Source organism: Saccopteryx bilineata, chromosome 1 (assembly GCF_036850765.1).
Source record: "Saccopteryx bilineata isolate mSacBil1 chromosome 1, mSacBil1_pri_phased_curated, whole genome shotgun sequence".
Taxonomy (NCBI): Eukaryota; Metazoa; Chordata; class Mammalia; order Chiroptera; family Emballonuridae; genus Saccopteryx; species Saccopteryx bilineata.
The window spans coordinates 143,937,332-143,949,000 of NC_089490.1; the positions used below are offsets into that span (position 1 = coordinate 143,937,332).

General features: G+C 47.3%; 1 pseudogene; it reads right to left on the reverse strand.

The window, feature by feature from the left end:
* Positions 1 to 8,315: 8,315 nt before the first annotated feature.
* LOC136321155 (small nucleolar RNA SNORA57) lies at positions 8,316 to 8,429 on the reverse strand (annotated as a pseudogene).
* Positions 8,430 to 11,669: the final 3,240 nt, after the last annotated feature.

The following is an 11,669-nucleotide window of genomic DNA, read 5'->3' on the forward strand; positions in this document are numbered from 1 at the left end:
CCCTGCTCCTCTCAAAAAAAATAAGAAGTGTGTGTGTGTGTGTGTGTGTATAGTCTACCGGAAAGTTCTGTCCGTTTCTATCACAACAAGTTTTGACACGTAAGCACATGTTTATTTGGAGCATGTGTGCCTATTTTTATCACTTAATGTATACATACTGACGTAGCAAATTAACTAAAACAAAGTTGATTCACGTTAGTCTTATGTGTGAAGCGATAGTGTACTCATGGCTACTGATAAAGTTCATTTACGCCACTATAATTTTTACGAATTTCAACAAGGAAGAAATGCTACAGAAGCATGTCTGTCGCATCTACCATATTCCCCAGACTTAGCACCCTCCAACTATCACTTGTTTTTGTCCTTACAAAATTTTTTGAAGGGCAAAAAATTCAAAAGTGAAGAAGATATAAAACAAGCACTGGTTCAATTTTTACATTAAAAGATAAAACATTTTTCAAAAATGGGATATACAAATTGCCCTCAGGCTGGCAAGAAATCAATAATAATGGCAATTATATTATTTAATAAGGTTTATTGACGGTAAGAAAAATTTGTATTTTGTTTTATTCCAAAAATGGACAGAACTTTTCGGTAGACCTTATATATGACATGCATATATATGCACACATATATATACATATACATACACAATCTATGCACACATACATATACATACACATATATATGCACACACAGTCACTTGCTCTTTAGCAAACATATCAACTGAGGCCTTTGGGTTTGGGTAAATTGACAATACAAACCTAGCACCAGAGAAAGATGGGGTCCTATTCCATTCAAGTCTTTCACAGAAACTATAGTCTTTACTGAGAGAAACGGACAGGAAGGGAGAGATGAGAAGCATCAACTTGTCATTGCAGCACTTTCTTTGTTCATTTTTGTTTGTTTGTTTGTTTGTTTTTGTTTTTTTTTTTTTCTGAAGCCGGAAACGGGGAGAGACAGACAGACTCCCGCATGCGCCCGACCAGGATCCACCTGGCACGCCCACCAGGGGCCACGCTCTGCCCACCAGGGGGCGATGCTCTGCCCCTCCGGGGGGTCGCTCTGCAGCGACCAGAGCCGAGTTCTAGCGCCTGGGGCAGAGGCCAAGGAGCCATCCCCAGCGCCCGGGCCATCTTTGCTCCAATGGAGCCTTGGCTGCAGGAGGGGAAGAGAGAGACAGAGAGGAAGGAGGGGGGGCGGGGTGGAGAAGCAAATGGGCGCTTCTCCTATGTGCCCTGGCCGGGAATCGAACCCGGGTCCCCCGCACACCAGGCCGACGCTCTACCGCTGAGCCAACTGGCCAGGGCCTTCTTTGTTCATTGATTGCTTTCTCATACATGCCTTGACTGAGGGGCTCCAGCCGAGCCAGTGACCACCTTGCTCAAGCCAGCGACCATGGAGTCATGTCTCAGAGTTTTGAACCTGGGTCCTCAGCATCTCAGGTTGACACGTTATCCACTGTGCCACCTCCTGGTTAGGCATCTTGATGCAATTTTTAGCATTGCTCTTCTGCCAGGCACTCTCAACTCAGAATATACACAATTTTTGGTGCAGCTGCTATGTAAAACAGTATGGAAATTCCTCAACAAACTAAAATTGAACTACAATATGATCTAACTCCCAATTCTGGCTATTTATCTGAAGAAAAAGAAAACACTAACTCAAAAAGTTGCTGGCTTGAGCACAGGCTCACCAGCTTGAGCGTGGGATCATAAACATGATCCCATGATTGCTGGCTTGAGCCCAAAGGTCACGGCTTGGCTAGAGCCCCCCAGTCAAGGCACATATGAGAAAGCAATCAATGAACTACTGAGATGCTGCAACTATGAGTCGATGTTTCTCATCTCTCTCCCTTCCTGTCTGTCTCTGTCCCTCTCTCTGGCTCTCTCTCTTTAAAAAAACAAACAACAACAACAAAAAACATATTCTGTTCAAGTTGTTTCTATTTAGAGGGAAAGTATTGTAAATAATCATACTTTAATGCATATGTTCTGCAAATCTGGACCTGGAATTTTATTTGAAAACACCCAAAGTGGAAAACGGACCTCAGAAACTTACTACATATGTCTGGCAGAAGAGTGGAAAAATAATTCTACACAAATGCATGTAGTACTAAAACATTTTTTTCTGAAATACACCTCTTTCTTGTCTGTTTGGAAATATTTTATACCAGTGGTCCCCGGGCCACGGACTGGTATCAGTCTGTGGGCCATTTGATACCAGTCCACAGAGAAAGAATAAATAACTTATTTTATACATTATTTCTGTTTTATTTATATTTAAGTCTGAAGGATGTTTTATTTTTTAAAAATTACCAGATTCCCTCTGTTACATCCATCTAAGACTCACTCTTGACACCTGTCTCGGTCATGTGATACGTTGCCTCTAAAATTAAACCCATAAACTAGCAAAATGAGTGAAAAACAAAATTCCATTGAAAGTTTTTTTGCGAAATGGAAAAGGGCCAGTGAGGAGACAGAAGAAGAACCTACGACCTCGAAGAAAAAGAAGGCTTCTTTAACAGACAATACCAGGAGTCCTAAAGTATGGATTTATTGCAGCTGGTGATTCTCATGCACCAAGGCTGCTCTGCATAATATGTGGCGACTGGCTAAGTAATGAGGCAATGAAGCCTTCAAAACTGCTTCGCCACTTGGAGACCAAGCACCCTACTTTAAAAGACAAGCCTTCTGAGTATTTCGAAAGAAAAAAGCATGAACAAGAAGGACAGAAACAATTACTGGTGGCCACTACATCAATAAATGCGAGTGCACTGAAAGCATCATACTTGGTGGCTAATCGTATTGCTAAGGCTAAGAAGCCATTCATCATTGGTGAAGAATTGATCCTTCCAGCCACTAAAGACATTTGTTGTGAACTTCTAGGAGAGGCTGCGGTTAAAAAGGTAGCACAGATGCCTCTTTCGGCTACCACCGTCACATGGCGCATTGAGGAAATAGAGGACATTGAATCACAATTGTTGGAAAGGATTAATAAATCACCGTGGTATGCTCTCCAGGTTGACGAATCTACAGATATTGACAACAAGGCAATGCTACTTGTTTACGTGCGTTATCTTCATCAAGAGGATGTGCATGAGGATATGTTATGTGCACTATCATTGCCAACCAAAACCACAGCCGCAGAACTATTTAAATCACTGGATGACTATATATCAGGAAAACTGAAATGGTCTTTTTGTTTCGGCATATGTACAGATAGAGCTGCTGCCATGACTGGAAGGATGTCTGGTTTAACTCCTCAGATTAAGGAGGTTGCACCTGAATGCGAGTCTACGCATTGTGTCATTCATAGGGAAATGCTGGCCAGCCGAAATATACCACCAGAACTTAACAGCGTATTGAATGATGTTAAAGTTATTAACCACATCAAAGCACACGCCCTTCACTCGCGCCTGTTCGAGCAGCTTTGTGAGGAAATGAACGCGGAGCACAGACACCTTCTCTTATATACAGAAATAAAATGGTTATCCCAAGGGAGGTCCCTGGCCAGAGTGTTTGAATTATGAGAGCCGCTGCAGAAATTTCTCTTAGAAAAAAAGTCACCGGCCCTGGCCGGTTGGCTCAGCGGTAGAGCGTCGGCCTGGCATGCGGGGGACCCGGGTTCGATTCCCAGCCAGGGCACATAGGAGAAGCGCCCATTTGCTTCTCCACCCCCACCCCCTCCTTCCTCTCTGTCTCTCTCTTCCCCTCCCGCAGCCAAGGCTCCATTGGAGCAAAGGATGGCCCGGGCACTGGGGATGGCTCCTCGGCCTCTGCCCCAGGCACTAGAGTGGCTCTGGTCGCAGCAGAGCGACGCCCCGGAGGGGCAGAGCATCACCCCCTGGTGGGCAGAGCTTCGCCCCTGGTGGGCGTGCCGGGTGGATCCCGGTCGGGCGCATGCGGGAGTCTGTCTGACTGTCTCTCCCCGTTTCCAGCTTCAGAAAAATACAAAAGAAAAAAAAAAAGAAAAAAAAAGTCACCGCTAGCAGCACATTTCAGTGACGAGGAATGGGTCACAAAACTCTCTTACTTGTGCGACATATTTAACCTTCTCAATGAACTCAATTGGTCACTTCAGGGGAAAATGACAGCTGTCTTCAAGTTGGCAGATAAAGTAGCTGCATTTAAAGCTAAACTGGATTTGTGGGGACGACGCATGAACAGGGGTATATTTGACATGTTTCAAACATTCGCAGGAATTTTGGAAGAGACTGAGCCCAAGCCTTCATTGTCCCAGCTGGTGCACGATCACCTGTATTTGCTTTTAAAAGAGTTTGAACGCTACTTCCCAACTACAAAAGACCCACGAATTGCCAAGGAATGGATCTGCGATCCATTTATCAACAAACCAGGTGAATCCAGCGTGTTTATGCAAGAAGAGGATCAACTACCAGAGATCGCAAATGACGGCGGCCTTAAAAATATGTTCGAGACTAGAACTCGGCCGATGTTCTGGATTAAAGTCATGGCAGAATACCCCGAGATCGCCACAAAGCACTAAGAACCCTGTTGCCATTTCCGACATCCTATTTGTGTGAAGCGGGATTTTTTTGCAGTGACAGTAACCAAAACAAAATTACGGAATAGACTGGACATAAGCAACACACTTCAGGTGTCATTGTCTCCCATTACCCCTAGAAGGTCTTATTGCAGAGAAACAAGCTCAGGGCTCCCACTGATTTAGCGTTATGGTTGTTGAGAGATAGGCTACTATCTCTCATTCTATATAAGCATTATAATAAATAACCCTTAACTTACAATATTCATAACAATGGTGAGTTGTATTTTTCATGCACTTTATATTTGTTTTTGTGTTGTATCTTATTTTTAAGGCATGTTTAAACATTACCTTAGCGACTGGAAAGTGTTTGGAGGCAGAGAGGATGTTACTCATGTTATGTTGTTGGTGCGATGTTAAGAGGACGCTTCTAATAAAGTTGCATATGAAAATATTTTCTGACATTAAACCAGTCCGTGGCCCAAAAAAGGTTGGGGACCACTGTTTTATACTGTCTTAGTATATTTTACCCCTTAATATATTTTACTGAAAAAGGTATAAATAAGGCTTTTCAGGTGGACAAAACCAGGCAGCACCATGCTCACAGGACAAAACAATCAGGAAACTTTCCAAAGAGGATCCTCCACCCAAAGGACTTCCCATAGGATGGATGCCTGTGCCCAGGGAAGGTCCTGGGGAAAGAGGTGCAAGGATTTCAAGCAACTGAGTTTAAGTTTTTCAAAGCGGTATTCTCTCAGCTTTCCTCTCATGTAAAATAGTCAGGACAAGATAATCTTTAAAAAGAGCCATCCAGGACTCTGGGAAAATGATAAACAAATAGTTGATAATGATGCTGTGAATCGGAAAGGGGAACTTGGCCTATGCAAGAGGTGCCCTGACAGGTTGGCTCAGGTGAGCGGATGTCCAGGGTGCAATCCCCAGTCAGGGCACACATGAAAAACAACCATCTGCTTCTCTTCCCCTTTCTCTCCCCCTTCTCTCTCTCTTCCCCTTTCCAATAGCTCGATTGATTCCAGCATCACCCAGGCGCTGAGGATAACTCAGTTGGTCCTAGCGGCTTCAGGCAATGTGGATAGCTTGGTTGATTTGAACATCGGCACAAGACTGGGGTTGCGGGGTGGATACTAGTGGAGACACATGCAGAAGTCTGTTACTCTATCTCTCCCCCTCTCACTTTAAAAAAAGAACGCGTGCAGGAGGGCCCTGGCAAAATCGTTCCATAGAGCATCCTTCAGAAGCACAGAGGTTGCCAATTGGATCTCCCATCAGGGCACATACAGGAACAGATTGAGATTCCTGTCTCTCTCCCTCTCTCACCCTTCCTCTCTCTAAAATCAAAATAAATATTTTTTAAAAAGAATGTGGGGGCCCTGGCTGGTTGGCCAGTAGAGAGTGAACAACGTGTGTGGAAGTCCCAGGTTCGATTCCCAGTCAGGGCACACAGGAAAAGTGACCATCTGCTTCTTCCACCTTTCCCTTTCTCTCACTTTCTCTCACCCTCCTGCAGCCAGGGCTCCATTGGTTCCAGCACATTGGACCCAGGCACTGAGGATTGCTCAGTTGATTTGAGCATTGGCCCCAGATAGGGTTGCAGGGTGGATTTCGGTGGGGGTGCATGCGGGAGTCTATCACCATCCTCTTACATACATACATACATCATAGATCTGGAAATTTAGAAACTTATTGCTCCCCCCAAGTAGAGCTAAGCTGGGGGGGACAGAGTCCTGGATTTGCGACCTTACTTCCCGAACAACTGGAAAACTCAGAAGAAAAGAATCCCGGAGGGAGAAAGGAGGGCTGGGAACCCTACAGACCACAGCTCCTCCCACCCAGAAATCCCGCAGACTGAGTCACGACTGTCCCCTGATGACATTCCCCGTGGTCACTTCACCATATGGGTGGGGCTGGGAGCGCAAAGCAGCCCAGAGAGGCTCCAGGGCCGAAGTCGCCTACGCAGTGACCAGACAGGAAGGGACTGAGGTTCGAGAGGTGCACCTGGAGACTCCAGTCCACAAATTCCGGACTTGATAGTGGGGAGGCCCGTCCCGCCAAAGCCGGGTCCAACCAGTCCCTCGTCCCTATCCTGGGACACCCGGCTCCACACAATCACCATTTCCAGGTTTCTGGGTCCACCGGCGTCGTCCTTTTATTCAATAGCTTCCGCGGAAGGCGCAAGTCATAACGAGACTAACGTGGACCCTCAAAGGTAGCGAACACCCGTACAGAGCGCAGCCGGGAGCTTCCACGCGGTTTGCTGAGCGTCTCCCTCTTACCGCACCCGTCATTGGATACTTCACAAGGCCCCGCCTACCGTTTCTCTGAGTGACAACCAGGGAGCAGAACAAGCTTTAGCAGGTGGGTGGGGACTAACCGCTCCAGGGACGTTAGCTTTTTTGTTTGTTTTATTTTGTTTTGAGAGAGACAGAGAGAGAAGGAGAGGAGGGGGAAAGAGTGAGGGAGAGGTGAATAGAGATGATGAGCATCAACTAGTAGTTGCACCACTTTTAGTTGTTCATTGATGGCTTCTCATACATGCTTTGACTGGAGATATGGGTCGCTCTGACAGGCGTCCTCAAACTACGGCCCCGCCACACTTCCGGAAGGGGCACCTCTTTCATTGGTGGTCAGTGAGAGAAGCACTGTATGTGGTGGCCCTCCAACGGTCTGAGGGACAGTGAACTGGCCCCCTGTGTAAGAAGTTTGGGGACCCTAACCCCTTGCTTAAGCCAGCAACCATAGGGTCATCTCTGTGATCTCACGTTCAAGCTGTCCACACCTCACTGAAGCCAGCGACTTCCGGGTTTGGAACCTGGGTCCTCAGTGTCCCAGGTCGAAGCTCTATCCACTGCATGCTACCACCTGGTCAGGCCTTTGGCTTTTTTTTTTTTTTTTTTTTTTTGAGAGAGAGAGAGACAGGAATATCAATCTGTTTCTGTATGTGCCCTGACCAGGGATCAAACCAGCAACCTCTGTGCTCCCAGATGATGTTCTAACCAACTGAGCTATATCTGGCTAGGGCAGGGGATGTTAGCCTTTTTTTTTTCTTTAAGATTTTATTTATTTATTTGAGAAAGAGAGAAATGGGGGTGGTGGGGGTGTCAGTAAGCATCAGTTTGCTTCTCACATATGCCTTGACCAGAGAAGCCTGAGGCTTCAAACCAGCAACCTCAGCATTCCAGGTCAATGACTTATCCACTGTTTCACCACCAGTCAGGTGGGACATTTGCTTTTAAACAAAACCTCCTGAAAGCCTGCCTTCTCTCACTTAAAAAAGAAGCCTGACCAGGCAGTGGCGCAGTGGATAGAGCGTCGGACTGGGATGCAGAGGACCGAGGTTCGAGACCCCGAGGTCGCCAGCTTGAGCGCAGGCTCAGCTGGTTTGAGCAAAAGCTCGCCAGCTTGGACCCAAGGTCGCTGGGTCCAACAAGGGGCTACTCAGTCTGCTGAAGGCCCACAGTCAAGGCACATATGAGAAAGCAATCAATGAACAACTAAGGTGTTGCAACACACAATGAAAAACTAATGACTGATGCTTCTCATCTCTCCGTTCCTATCTGTCTGTCCCTGTCTATCCCTCTCTCTGACTCTCTCTCTGTCTCTGTAAAATAAATAAATAAATAAATAAATAAATATTAAAAAAAAAAAACATTTTGAGAGATGTTCCAAATGAATGAAACCCACGTGGGACCACTGCCATACCCAGAGCACCCTCCAGGCCTCCTTGGCCAGACATGGCCTGTGCCCCAAACATGAAGGAGATATTTTATTTTTATTTATTTTACCTTATTTAGCCGTGTCCTAACATTTGAAGGAACTGGCAGACTAGAAACTGTCGGCACCAGAGGTATGATGCCGAGGAGGCCAGAGCCCTTTCCCTCTGCCTCCAAACATTACGGAGATGAAGAATTTTTAAAGCCTTCAGGGAGCATATTGGATTGGATAACCAAACCTCATACAGGACAGTGACCAGTGAGTTCTCCCAAGGTAACCCTCAAAGGTCCAGGCATGGGATTTGGGGGCAGCAAAGATTAGAAAAATTTGAAACATACTAAAATGGGCCCCACCTGGGCCTGACCTGTGGTGGCGCAGTGGATAAAGCGTCGACCTGGAAATGCTGAGGTCGCCGGTTTGAAACCCTGGGCTTGCCTGGTCAAGGCACATATGGGAGTAGATGCTTCCAGCTCCTCCCCCTTCTCTCTGTCTCTCTCTCCTCTCTGTCTCTCACCCTCTCTCTCTCCTCTCTAAAAATGAATGAATGAATAAATAAATAAATAAATAAATGGGCCCCACCTGGGACCATGGCTAGGTGGAGGTCCCCCTCCTTAGGCCTCCCTGTTCAGTCCCAGCCTCCAAAGAGGGACTCAGAAAACTTTTGAAACATAGTCTCTGTGAGCACAACCCACAGCAAACTGAGGCTTGGCCCAGGTACCATCAGCAAGCCCGCCAGACTCCCTAGACATTGGAAATATCTTTGTGATCTGAATCAGATGACTAGGGCCAACACCTCCACCGATGGAGACTTAAAAACAGCTGGGGGGCACCTCCAACAAACAAGCCCCTTGAAGGACCACAACCATGTCCAGGATGCCCTCAAAATGTGTTCCTACTGGCCCAGGACAGTGCCTCCCTTCCAGGAAGCAGACTTGGAAACATTTTCAGAAGGTTTATGAGACAATCATGACCTATTGCAACATTAAGGCCAGACCTGGCACCTTATCATTATCACTGACCAGACAAGCTGTTTCTCCACAATTGGCTTAGAAGGTATCTCCTGCCCCAGCCAGTTGGCCCCGTGGTAGAGTGTTGGCCCAGCATGTGAGTGTCCCGGGTTCAATTCCCAGTCAGGGCACAAAGGAGAAGTTCCCATCTGCTTCTCCACCCCTACCCCTCTCGCTTCTCTCTCGCTCTTTCTCACTCTCTCTCTCTCTCTTCCCCTCCTGCAGCCATGGCTTGATTGAAGTGAGTTGGCCCCAGGCACTGAGGATGGTTTAATGGTCTTCGCCTCAGGTGCTAAGAAAAGCTCAGTTGCTGAGCAACAGAGCAAAGTCCCAGATGGGCAGAGCATTACCCCATAGGGAGCCTGCTGGGTGGATCCCAGTCAGAACACATGGAGGAGTCTGTCTCTCTGTCTCCCTGCCTCTCACTTAATAAAAAATAAATTAATTTTTTTTAAAAAGGCCCTGGCCAGTTGGCTCAGTGGTAGAGCATCGACCTGGCATGCAGGAGTCCCGAGTTTGATTCCCGGCCAGGACACACAGGAGAAGCGCCCATCTGCTTCTCCACCCCTCCCCCTTTCCTTCCTCTCTGTCTCTCTCTTCCCCTCCCACAGCCAAGGCTCCACTGGAGCAAAGTTGGCCCAGGCACTGAGGATGGCCCTATGGCCTCTGCCTCAGGCACTAGAATGGCTCTGGTTGCAACACAGCAAGGCCCCAGATGGGCAGAGCATCGCTCCCTGGTTGGCATGCCGGGTGGATCCCAAACGGGCACATTCAGGAGTCTGTCTGACTGCCTCCCCATTTCCAACTTCAGAAAAATACAAAAAAAAGAAAAAAAAAGGTTACATCATATAGCTTTGTGTGTGTCCCAGAGGCTGCAAACACCCAGTTCCTAAGGATGCAACCTATGGCAAGCCTGTCCATCATGGCGTTAACCAGCTAAAATTTGCTCTTAGCCTTCAGTCTGTTGCCAAGGAGTGAGCTGGGTGCCACTGTGGAGCTCTGAGTCCTGAATTCTTAGTGGATTGGTGAAGATTCTACATACAAATTCTTTGAGGTTAAACTTATTGATCGATTCCATCAAGCCATCAGATGAAATCCTGTCACCCAGTGGATTACCAAAGTAGTCCACAAGCACAGGGAGATGGAAGGCTGACATCTGCAGGCAGCAAGAGCCGTGATCTTAAAAAGGGCCACAAGTCACACTATTGGTGGTTCTTGCTGTGAAGCTTAGAGAAGTTGCAGTATTCTCTACCTCCACCATCTCCACTAATATAAGTAATGCTTGTAAAATTCTTACCTTATAAACAACTTAGGATAATCATTTTTTTTATTTTTTTTATTCATTTTTAGAGAGGAGAGAGACAGAGAGAGAAGGGGGGAGGAGCTGGAAGCATCAACTCCCATATGTGCCTTGACCAGGCAAGCCCAGGGTTTCGAACTGGCAACCTCAGCATTTCCGGGTCGACGCTTTATCCACTGCGCCACCACAGGTCAGGCCAGGATATTCCAACAAAATATTTCCAAGTAGTGCATCTGGCAACCCAACCCTACACAGGACAGCAGCTGGGCCCAGGACACCCTCTACCGTGGCCCCAGCCCACTTAGCCACTGCCTCCCTCTCAAGGGGGAGCTGGAAACACTTTCCGGAGGCATGTGTGATTCATAGGGCCCAGAGGTGACCATGGCTGGACTGAAAAGTCTTCCTGCTCCTCCCCAGACAGCTAAGGTCTGTTGCCTCCTCCAAAGGAAAACTGATAAAAATAGGGGCGGGGAGCACATCCAGCAACTGTAATTCAGTCCTGGACTCCACAAAAGGTCACAGAAACTTTTCAGAAGGTACCCCTAATAATTGGAACCAAAAAATAACAGCATCTGAGCCCATGGCACCTTCCACAGGTCTACCTGTCCAGATCAGACCAGTGCCTCTCCTTTGGATGGGGACATGGGGACATTTTCAGAAGGCACCACCAGGTGGGTCCAATATCAAGATCCACGCAGAACTCCAGCCTGGCCTGGTGCCCACCGAGTCTCAGAGAGATTTACAGAGATGTATCCAGCCATCAGGCCCCATGCAGGACAGAGGGAGGACCCAGGACAACTTCTGCCAGTTTCCCTGGCCAGCCCAAAACAGAGCCTGCCTTTGGAAGAGGACTTGGGTCCACCTTCAGGTGCTGCATGTACAACTGGGGCCTCCCTGACATCATCCCTGGGACATCTAGCCCAGCCCACCCTGATCCCTGCCTCTGGAGGAACACTTCTCAACAATTTCAGTGGGCCCAACACAGGCCCTGGCACCAATGCTGCAGACTACCCTGTCTGGCTTCACTGCCTCACCCTTCTGGAGTGAAACTTTAAAGTGCACTCAGGACTTTAAACTTTCAGGAGGTGCATTCAACTGGACCTCATACAAGATAGCAACTACACAGA